Below are 12,431 nucleotides of genomic sequence, written 5' to 3'. Positions count from 1 at the left end.
ATGCTGCCTATGACCCCCAAAACACCGTCCCCACCGTCAAGCATGGGGGTGGAAACATTTTGCTTTGGGGGTGTTTTTCTGCTAAGGGCACAGGACAACTTAATCGCATTAACGGGAAAATGGACGGAGCCATGTATCGTGAAATCCTGAATGACAACCTCCTTCACTCTGCCAGGAAACTGAAAATGGGTCGTGGATGGGTGTTCCAGCACGACAATGACCCAAAACATACAGCAAAGGCAACAAAGGAGTGGCTCAAGAAGAAGCACATTAAGGTCATGGAGTGGCCTAGTCAGTCTCCGGACCTTAATCCAATAGAAAACCTATGGAGGGAGCTCAAGCTCAGAGTTGCACAGAGACAGCCTCGAAACATTAGAGATTTAGAGATGATCTGCAAAGAGGAGTGGACCAACATTCCTCCTAAAATGTGTGCAAACTTGGTCATCAATTACAAGAAACGTTTGACCTCTGTGCTTGCAAACAAGGGTTTTTCCACTAAGTATTAAGTCTTTTATTGTTAGAGGGTTCAAAAACTTATTTCACTCAATAAAATGCAAATCAGTTGCTATCTTTTATTTAAGGTTATTTTTTCGATTTTCCTTTTGATGTGCTATCTGCCACTGTTAAAATAAACCTACCATTGAAATGATACTGTTCTGAGACTTTTCATTTCTTTGTCATTGGACAAACTTACAAAATCAGTGAGGGGTCAAATAATTATTTCCTCCACTGTAGGTGCAGGCAGGTATCAGGGGCTATTAGTGGGAACTAATGGGAACGGGGGAGAGGAGTCCTGCCTATGTGTATTTTCTGGTCACACGCTGCCCACATTACGTGTATTTTCTGGTGAAACGCTGCCTGCATTGCATATTTTCTGGTGAAACGCTACCGCATTTACATGTATTTTCTGGTGAAACGCTGCCACAATAAGTTTAATTTCTGGTGAGAGGCTGCTGTATTATGATTATTTTCTAGTGAACCACTGTCACATTACAATTATATTACAATTATTTTCATGGGGGGGCCCCACGGGGTGGGGGGGTGCCACAGGTTTTCTCGCCTGGAGTAGCAAAATGGCTAGAGGCGCCCCTGTACACAGTAATAAAGCTGTTCAGTGATTAACCCTTTCACTATCACTACACTATTGTTAAATCATTAATTAGCTTGATTTCATTATGTGACAGACAGTCAGAGTTTGTGCTGTGCTCCAGTGCTGCAGGCAGCTGCTATGTGTCTGTGTGTGTGCTGTGCACAGACAAGGCCAGCTGCTGCCTGCTGGCCAGCTATTAGCCTTAGCTAGCTACAGATTAGGTTAGGTTAGGGATTAGGAAATAGGAACACGTGCAAAGTGCAAACACCTGCAAAGTGCCACGTGCAAACACCTGCAAAGTGCCATGTGCAAAGTGCCAAGTGCAAAATGCCACGTGCAAACACGTGCAAAGTACAAATGCCACGTGAAAAGTGCAAAGTGCCACGTGCAAAGTGCCAAGTGCAAAGTGCCACGTGCAAACACATGCAAAGTGCCTAGTGCAAAGTGCCATGTGCAAACATGTGCAAAGTGCCACGTGCAAAGTGCAAAGTGCCAGGTGCAAAGTGCCTAGTGCAAAGTGCCACGTGCAAACACGTGCAAAGTGCCACGTGCAAAGTGCCAAGTGAAAAGTGCCAGTGAGGAAAGCCGGCTCTTTGGGAGCCGAGTGGCCGAGCCAGAACAGCCGATGCTTTCTAAAGAGCCAAAATTCCCATCACTAGACTGAGTCTCAGTCTACTAGACTGAGACTCAGTCTAGTGATGGGAATTCCGGCTCTTTAAGCATCGGCTCTTCTGGCTCGGTCACTCGGCTCCCAAAGAGACGGCTTTCCTGTCGCAATTACATTGACACAGCCGCGTACAAGGACAAAGGTATATTCCAGACGCTAGCAACATGCCGAGGGGAAGCCGAAGCCGGACCTCATGGGTGTCCCCACCGGACAGGTATGCAGCTTCACAGATTATACAACACCCCCAGGGTGCTCAGACACGTGTGATATCACCGCCGCATGTCGTTATTCAGCACAGGAGACCTTTCCGTTCCAACGTCGTAGCACTGTGTGGGGAATATGCTGCCAATCTCATTGCATTTGTGAAGAAATCTGCTGCCAATAAGATTGCATTTGTGGGGAAATCTGATGCCAATAAGATTGCATTTGTTGGGAAATCTGCTGCCAATAAGATTGCATTTGTGGGGAAATCTGCTGCCAATAAGATTGCATTTGTGGGGAAATCTGCTGCCAATAAGATTGCATTTGTGGGGAAATGTGCTGCCAATAAGATTGTATTTGTGGGGAAATGTGCTGCCAATCTCATAGCATTTGTGGGGAAATGTGCTGCCAATCTCATTGCATTTGTGGAGAAATGTGCTGCCGATCTCATAGCATTTGTAGGGAAATCTACTGCCAACCTCATTGCATTTGTGGGGAAATCTGCTGCCAATCTCATTGCATTTGTGGGGAAATCTGCTGCCAATAAGATTGCATTTGTGGGGAAATCTGCTGCCAATAAGATTGCATTTGCGGGGAAATGTGCTGCCAATAAGATTACATTTGTGGGAAAATGTGCTGCCAATCTCATAGCATTTGTGGGGAAATCTGCTGCCAATCTCATTGCATTTGTGGGGAAATCTTCTGCCAATCTCATTGCATTTGTGGGGAAATCTGCTGCCAATCTCATTGCATTTGTGGGGAAATATGCTACCAATCTCATTGCATTTGTGGGGAAATATGCTGCCAATCTCATTGCATTTGTAGAGAAATATGCTGCCAATCTGATTCCATTTGTGGGGAAATCTGTTGCCAATCTCATTGTATTTTGTGGGGAAATCTTCTGCGAATCTGATTGCATTTTTTGGTCGGCCGGCCCACCACCATGTGGTTTGGAAAAAAAAAACGGCCCTCCATGCCCGCAAAGTTGGACAGCACACTGCTAAGGTCTTGTATATTTGGCCCCACCCATGACCACGCCCACTTGTTGTTGTGATCGTCCTCTTTTTTGAAAATCAAAATATGGACACCCTATACTAGCGCCCACTTCTTACTGGTCACTGGGTGATCGGAGGTCTGACGCTGGCGGCTGGCACGCTGCGTGTTACATGATAGCAAGCAAGGACAGCCAGGGGTGGCAGCTGATGGCCGGGGGGGCGGATTGCGCATTTTTCCCCTATGTGTGGACACCCGCGGTTAAGGCGGTTTTTGTTATGCATTTAGTAGAACATAAATTAATTATGCATAAAAAAGGCTGCAGGTTTTGCAAATAAAAAACACTGCTGCACTAAGCCATAGATCCTTATCAACCTCCTTCTTCCTGCGTATTCCTTCACTCTCAGTCAGTATAAAGCCATGCTTCCTCATTCTGAGTCGCTAGGGAGGCGTGACTTCAACTGTCATGCCCATGTGACTAATATGGAAGGAGTTCATAGGCTCCTAGGAGTGAGCAGACAGCTATAGGTCTCTGAGGAGGAAATTAATAAAACATTCAACAAACAAAATTCAACAATAAAAAGAACTTTTACAAAACCATTTTTACTCATACTTCAGTGGAAGGATTGTTCTCTTAAATGCGTACAAAAGAGTGTCTGAATCTGGGCTTCAGAATTCACCGTTTCAGACAAGCGTAAGACGTGACCTAGTTACACTGACAAAGCGCTCACTGTCACCACGGCTACCCTATCTTACCCACTGCCTCCCCTAGCAGCCAATCTGAACAGCTGCATCGCTCCACTTTGCTACACAACATAGCCATGTGCCAAGGAAAGTCTTTATAAAAGTTTAAAAAGTACCTGAAGTAAAAAAAAAAGCGCACCTAGGGGGTATTTACTTCAGGAAGGGGAAGCTCTGGATCCTGAAGAGGCCTCCCCATCCTCCTCTGCAGCTCCGATCCAGCGGCGGGACCCCCGAAAGTCCACCAAGAAGGGCTTGTCGCCATCTTGCACAGGCGCAGTAATCATGGGGCTCCAGAACAATAATAATCCAGTGGCGGGCCACGCTGGTGAACTAGCGACTTACTGCTCAAGCTCCAAAGGAAACAGCCGAGCCTAATCAGGTCCAGTCGGGGCAGTAGAGCGGATTCGATCGGGCTCAGCTACTTCTGACGGAGTCCTTGCGGTCAGGGATGCTCGTCACGAGGTCGTGATCGCGAGTCGTTTTTGTCGATCACGAGGTCGTAATCGGCAATCGTGATCGTCTCTTGATCATGAATACCGATTGTGAATGCACTCGTGATTGCACTCGTTACCCAACTTGTGATCACGAGTATTTGTGATTAAAAAACGGCCGACTTTAGCAGTTAACAGCCACGCCCCTTTACGTGCTAGAAACAACAAATTTGCCAGATATGTTAAGAACAGTGGGAACAAGAGGAAAAACATTTTTTCAAAAAGACCTTATAGTTTTTGATAAAATCGATTTTAAAGTTTCAAAGGAAAAAAGTATACATTTAAAAGGCGATAAATGACAGTTAATGTGTTTACCGCCTTTAAATGTATATTTTTCCCTTTGAAACTTTAAAATCGATTTTCTCAAAAACTATAAAGTCTTTTTTTTTTTACCCTTTTGTTCCCACTGTTCTTCTTAAAGTGAACCAGAGACGAAACACCCTCATGTATTTTACCATATATATCAGTGGGAACATTAGAGAAAACACCTACCCTGCTCTCTTTTTCATTCTTCACTGTTCAGCCTGCTTGTTATCAGCCCTGATAAAATCCCTGACTGAGCATTTAGTCTGGCTTTGCTCAGGAATCATTATAGCTGAGTCTGTGTTCTCTGGTGTCTTTTTAAGCCCAAGCCTGCCCTCTGCTGGCTCTGCTCAGGAATCATTATAGCTGAGTCATTATAGCAAAGGCAGACTGAATGCTCAGTCGGGGATTTTATCAGGGCTGATTAAAAGTGGGCTGAGCAGTGAAGAATGAAACAGAGAGCAGGGTGTTTTCTCTAATGTTCCCACTGATATATATGGTAATATACATGAGGATGCTTTGTCTCTGGTTCACTTTAACATATATGGCCAATTTGGTGTTACTAACATGTAAGGGGGCTTTGCTATTAACCGTTAAATTCAGCGTGTTTTTAATCACGAATACCATGGATTACATGCGGTTATTCGACTCAAAACCGCACTCGAGATGGATATCCCTTTCTACTCGTGATCGTGATCACGAGTCAATACATAAGTGGGCGGACTCGTGATTGGGGGTATCCGAGCACCACTGCTTGCGGTAAGCCTCTGCACATTACTCTATTATTTTTATTATGGACGCTTTGGGGGTCCCAGCGCTGGATCGCGCTGACTTAGGAGGATGGGGGAGGCTTCATTAGGATCCAGAGGCTTCCCCCTCCCAAGGTAAGTATCTGTTTTTTCATTCTTTCTTGGAAAGAACATCGGGGCCAGATTTCTGAAAGGCCGCCAAGGCCAGGGCCTTGGGCAGCTACGGCCAAAAGGGGCTCCTGGAAATGAAATAGGGGGGACTACGTATGAAAAGAAGGCTGCAAATGGGCAGCAACACATGAAAGGGGAAGCTGATGTCCAAAAGAGCTGTGCATGAATGGGAGGGGCTGCAGTACATGGATGATAGACAGGGAAGAGGGGGCGGCACATGGAATGGGAGGGGCTGCAGTACATGGATGATAGACATGGAAGAGGGGGTGGCACATGGAATTGGAGGGGGCTGCTGTATATGGATGTTACACATGGAAGAGGGGGCGGCACATGGAATGGGAGGGGGCTGCTGTATATGGATGTTACACATGGAAGAGGGGGCGGCACATGGAATGGGAGGGGGCTGCAGTAAATAGATGTTACACATGGGAGAGGGGGCGGCACATGGAATGGGAGGGGCTGCAGTACATGGATGATAGACATGGACGAGGGGGTGGCACATGGAATTGGAGGGGGCTGCTGTATATGGTTGTTACACATGGGAGAGGGGGCGGCACATGGAATGAGAGGGGGCTGCAGTACATAGATGTTACACATGGGAGAGAGGGCGGCACATGGAATGGGAGGGGGCTGCAGTACACGGATGTTACACATGGGAGAGAGGGCGGCACATGGAATGGGAGGATAAGTAGAAGAGATCAGCAGCACCACGAGATGTATTTAAGCTCTTTATTGCATAAAGATAAAGCCCAGGGACAGCGACAGACGCTGTTTCGGAGGCAAACTCCTTCCTCAAGCTGTATAGGCTCACTCAAAGAAATAACAACTAGAGTTGGGCCGAACGGTTCGCCTGCGAACGGTTCCATGCGAACTTCCGTGGTTCGCGTTCGCGTCCCGCAGGCGAACCTTTGCGGAAGTTCGGTTCGCCCCATAATGCACCATGGAGGGTCAACTTTGACCCTCTACATCACAGTCAGCAGGCACAGTGTAGCCAATTAGGCTACACTAGCCCCTGGAGCCACTCCCCCCTACTAAAAGGCAGGCAGCGGCGACCATTACGGTCACTTGTGTGCCTGCATTAGTGAGAGTAGGGCGAGCTGCTGCACACTCTCTCTCATAGGGAAAGATTAGTTAGGCTTAGGTTGTCCCTGGCTGCATACCTGTTCTGTGAACCCACCACTGCATACCTGTTCTGTGAACCCACCACTGCATACCTGTTCTGTGAACCCACCACTGCATACCTGTTCTGTGAACCCACCACTGCATACCTGTACTGTGAACCCACCACTGCATTTCTGTTCTGTGAACCCACCACTGCATACCTGTTCTGTGAACCCACCACTGCATACCTGTACTGTGAACCCACCACTGCATACCTGTTCTGTGAACCCACCACTGCATACCTGTTCTGTAAACCCACCACTGCATACCTGTTCTGTGAACCCACCACTGCATACCTGTACTGTGAACCCACCACTGCATACCTGTTCTGTGAACCCACCACTGCATACCTGTTCTGTGAACCCACCACTGCATACCTGTTCTGTTCAGTGAACCCCGGCACTGCATACCTGTTCTGTTCAGTGAACCCGCCACTGCATACCTGTTCTGTTCAGTGATCCCGCCACTGCATACCTGTTCTGTTCAGTGAACAGTTTGGTGTGTCAGTGTGAAGCAGTACCTTAATTACACTACCTGATTGATGTAAACACATGCAAGATGTTTTAAAGCACTTTAGGCCTGTCATTTAGCATTCAATATGATTTCTGCCCTTAAAACGCTGCTTTGCGTCAAATCCAGATTTTTCCCGGGGACTTTTGGCGTGTATCCCACTCCGCCATGCCCCCCTCCAGGTGTTAGACTCCTTGAAACATCTTTTCCATCACTTTTGTGGCCAGCTAAAAATTTTTTTTTTGCAAAGTTCGCATCCCCATTGAAGTCTATTGCGGTTTGCGAACTTTAACGCGAACCGAACCTTCCGCGGAAGTTCGCGAACCCGGTTCGCGAACCTAAAATCGGAGGTTCGGCCCAACTCTAATAACAACCACAATGGCATTTATATACAGTATTACAGGAATAGGGGCTCGAATCTTGTCCCTAACCATAGGGGCTCGTTTAAAGAATAACAAAGGAGGAAATTTAAACTCAGAAACCTGGGGAAAAGCACTTTGTAAGAGGACGCTTTTACGCATGAAAACGGCTGACGTCATGACGTTATTTCGTTCCGTTTTTCGGCAGTACGCTCCTCGCATTGCCCTCTGGGAGATTGGGAGGAGCGTTATGACAGTGCTGTGGTTTCCCATCAGGTCCTTCTGACTTGGTAAGTGCTGATTGGCCACTAAGGATATGACACTTTTTAAATTCTGCTGTGGTGACGGGTGCTGATTTGCATATCTGTTCCCCATCAGGTCCTCTTATTATGCTTTGCCCTGTGATTGGACATTCATGCTCTTTTGTATTGTGATATTATCTGATTGGTCCATGTGACCTTATTGAAACTGTATATAAATGCCATTGTGGTTGTTATCTCTTTGAGTGAGCCTATACAGCTTGAGGAAGGAGTTTGCCTCCGAAACAGCATCTGTCACTGTCCCTGGGCTTTATCTTTATGCAATAAAGAGCTTAAATACATCTACGTGGTGCTGCTGATCTCTACTACTTATGCTTTGGGAGCTGCTGGACTACAGCACCATATCAGCTTAGCACACGGATACCCTCACTAGGGTGCCTATCGACTGTGGTGTAACATGGAATGGGAGGGGCGCTCCTGTACATAGATGTTACACATGGGAGAGGAGGCTGCACATGGAAGGGGAGGGGGCTGCAGTACACGGATGTTACACATGAGAGAGGGTGCCGCACATGGAATGGAAGGGGGCTGCTGTACATAGATGTTACACATGGGAGAGGAGGCTGCACATGGAATGGGAGGGGGCTGCAGTACACGGATGTTACACATGGGAGAGGGTGCCGCACATGGAATGGAAGGGGGCTGCTGTACATAGATGTTACACATGGGAGAGGAGGCTGCACATGGAATGGGAGGGGGCTGCAGTACACGGATGTTACACATGGGAGAGGGTGCCGCACATGGAATGGAAGGGGGCTGCTGTACATAGATGTTACACATGGGAGAGGGGGCTGCTCATGGAATGGGAGGGGCTGCTGTACATGGATGATACACATGAATGAGGGGGCTGCTCATGGAATGGGAGGGGAGTTGCTGCACTTGGAAGGGGAGCCCCAATATACTTGGTCTAGGAGCAAAAAAAGTGAAAATCCGGCCTTTACAGTGGTGAGGGATCCCGGACGGGCTGCAGGAAGGGGTGATTCTACTATGTTATATAAGATGGTGAGAACAAAGTATTCTTCAAAACTCCACCTTGTGCTGACTGGCGAGGCCGAATTTATACTTTTTATGCTGCTAAAGGGGCCCATACACCTAACGATTTTCCCGCCGATATACAGCCGATCCGATCACAGTGATCGAATCGGCTGTGAAATCGCCGCGCACACCGCTGACAGAACGATCGATTTCCGTCCAAAATCGATCGTTCCCGTCGATTCCCATTGATCCGTCCGTGCGGAAGAGTTTTCTCAATCGCCGGCGGGTCGGGAGTGCGTCGATAGCGGCTAGATGGATAGATCTAGCCGCTATCTAGAGCGGATAGATGCCCGACGACCGAAGCAATACAGCGGGTATACATTACTTACTCCGGCCGGCGCGAGTCCCCTGGTCCGCTGTCTTCTTCTCCGCTCCGGACCGTTCCTGCAGCTATAGAGAAGAAGACAGCGGACCAGGGGACTCGCGCCGGCCGGAACAGGTAATTATGCAGGGGGGGGGGGGGGGGGCAGCAGCAGCGGCAGCTCCACAGATTGTGATCGGTTTCAGGCTGAAATCGATTCACAATCTGTTTGCAGTAAGGTGGCCATACGATCCCTCTCTGATCAGATTTGATCAGAGAGGGATCTATCTGTTGGTCGAATCTGATGGCAAATCGACCAGTGTATGGCCACCTTAAGCCGAATATGCCCCTCTTCCATGTGTATCATCCATGTACTGAAGCCCCTTTCTTTCATGTACAGCTCCCTTCAGCATCAGTTCACATCTTCATGTGTTACTCTGCTCAACATTTTTACCTTACTTTTTCACATGTAGCAACCCCTCTTTCACAACAGAAAGGAAGACAGGGCACTCCGAGGCAGTGTGCAGCAACAAGCTGTATTGAAGCAGACAGTACACTACATGTTTCAGGCGGAGTCCTTCCTCAGGTGTACCGCCCCTCATCATCATAGTCAATTTATACCCACCTTCCTTTTTCATATGTAGCAACCCCTCTGTCATGTCCAGGTGCCCCTTGATCTGCAGCCGCTCAAGGCCCGGGCCTTTGTGACCTTTCCAGAAAACCGACCCGGCTAACTGGCCAATAGGGACAAAGGAATGTGGCCATGTTTGTTTTGCCATTATTTTCACAAAAATAGCACATCTTTTGCACAGATAAAAAAGAAAATATTCACTTAAAGTGGCTTTAAAACCACATTTATTATTGTAATAATTGAGTCAGGATGTTTAGTGCGCCTGCTTTCGGTGCTGGCATAGGCCGTTATGTGAGCTACAGCTATAGTGGGGCTGGAGAAATTACAATAAAATCACTATAATTTGGGTGTCGGCAATAGCTGGGCCCCAAATTACAAGCCGAAAGAAAAAATGAGGTCATCAATAGGGGAATATATTTGGTATGTTCCCCGAGATTACCTAGCGCAGGGAATTCGCACGCCACATCAGAATTCGCCCCCATCAGAATTCGCATGTCGCACACCCGCACGCGATTCGTTGGGAATGTAATTAATAGGAAAACTGCAAGCATTTTAGTCTTGCGGTTTTCCATGTGTTTTCGCATAAAAACGCACGTCAATGCTTACCGGCATTGACAGAGTTAAAATCGCATAGTGCAAACAGCAAGCCAATCCGCGTTAAAATCCGCATACAAACGCGAACGAATCTGCAACTGCATGCGGATTCGTTGACGCGTTTTTTGCAACGGAATCGCGATGCAATAGTGGAAACGCGCCCTCATGTTTTTCTGGTATCAACCAGAAACGTGTTTGGTATCGTTCCTCCTCAGTTCATAGTTGTGTTTTGAGCCCCTGGGGGGTACAATCAAATTGTCCGAGACGCTGGATGTAGCTTCTAGAGCTGGCTGCCAGCTCTAGAAGCTACATCCAGCGTCTCGGACAATTTGATTGACCGATTACACAATCAACGATAAACACATTGAAAACAGCGCTCCCATTCTTCTCAGTGCGGGATCCAGTGGATCATGGCGGTAAACTATGTGTATGGACGTTGGCAGCCATCCATCTGATCCGGTCCTAAGTGAATAGACGGTGATTGATGGTTGGGGGGGATCATCCACTTCTGAGCTGTAGAGTACTGCTGTTGATGGGCGACTTTTTATAGGGCGGAAGAGTCTGTGCTTATCCTATTTGTTTAAGCTGGATCATCGCGGCCGGCGGTGAAGACACAACACAACCCTGATGGAAGATTCACACCCAGAACGCTGCGTCTGCTCTACATAAACAAGATAATCCAGGATTCCTCGGCTCAGCTCAGATTCTCCTCCTGTTCTAAATTATTGACACAGTTAGTGGATCTCTGTCGTGATGTATGCTTCTGATTAGAGATGGTCAGTGAGATTCTAAAGCCTGGCACACACTTTCAATTATGATTGGCCAATCACTGACCAATTTTACCACTTCCATGTAGTATGAGGATCAATAGCTATTGAATACTATTAGCAGATTGAGTAGGTAACCTCTCATACTACATGGAGGTGGTAAAACTGGTCAGTGATTGGCCAATCAACATTGAAAGTGTGTACAAGGCTTAAAATGAACAAGAGACGAAGCACCCGCCTCATGTATTTTACCATACATGAAACATTAGAGAAAACACCTACCCTGCTCTCTGTTTCATTATTCACTGCACAGCCTGCTTGTTATCAGCCCTGATCAAAATCCCAGACTGAGCATTCAGTCTGGCTTTGCTCAGGAATCTTTATAGCTGAGTCTGTCTTCTCTGATGTCTTTTCAAGCCCAGGCCTGCCCCCTTGTGGCGCTGCTCAGGAATCATTATAGCAAAGCCAGACAATGCTCAGTCAGGGATTTTATCAGGGCTGATAAGAAGCAAGCTGAGCAGTGAAGGAGAGCAGGGTAGGTGTTTTCTCTAATGTTCCCACTGATATATATGTTAAAATGCATGAGGGTGCTTCATCTCTGGTTCACTTTAAGTGTACAATTTGTATGCAGTTGTATTACAAATTGTATGCACCACGGAACTGGGCCACTAAAATGTCTCATTTTGATTGACCTGCTGCTGAATATTGGTATGGTATTTTGCCCCGCCCTCACAGTGATGTCATCCTGTAGGCTGTTTATTATGCAGAATTGTTCTCCCAGTGCATTCTGGGAGGTCAGGTGTTGTTTCTGCTCACTTTAGAACACACAGTAAACAAACTTTCCACAGCGATGCAACTGTCAGCAGTAAAGATGACCCCACCTGTGATCATGTTCAGAATGTAAATCAGGGAGAGGAAAGATTTTACGATGGGCAAACACTGAATAAATAATTTATAAAAGAATGTTGTAAAAAAAAAAAAAAAAAAAAAAAAAAAAAACAAGCAATTTTTATTCATTACGTTATTTTTAATACAGTTCCTCTGCAAACTGTTTCCTTGTCGGCTGGTAAAATACATGGAAGTGTGAATTGCTTGTTGAGCCGCTGAGGAAGTGGTGGCATTGCCGCGATATGCAATAAGGTTATTTGAGCAATGCAATATTTTTTATTATTATTTTTTTTATAGAATGGCCAATTAGAATTTTTCCCTATGGACTTTGTAATAAAAACTATATAGTGAGGTGATACATGGTGGATGTCATAATGTATATTATGGGTGCATCCAGCTGTCTGTTTCCTTGATTGACTCCAATGAGTTCTGGGTCACCATGAGCTTGCTGGTTAG

Source organism: Hyperolius riggenbachi, chromosome 4 (genome assembly GCF_040937935.1).
Source record: "Hyperolius riggenbachi isolate aHypRig1 chromosome 4, aHypRig1.pri, whole genome shotgun sequence".
In the NCBI taxonomy this organism is placed as follows: Eukaryota; Metazoa; Chordata; class Amphibia; order Anura; family Hyperoliidae; genus Hyperolius; species Hyperolius riggenbachi.
Note: the sequence above shows the minus strand (reverse complement) of the source record.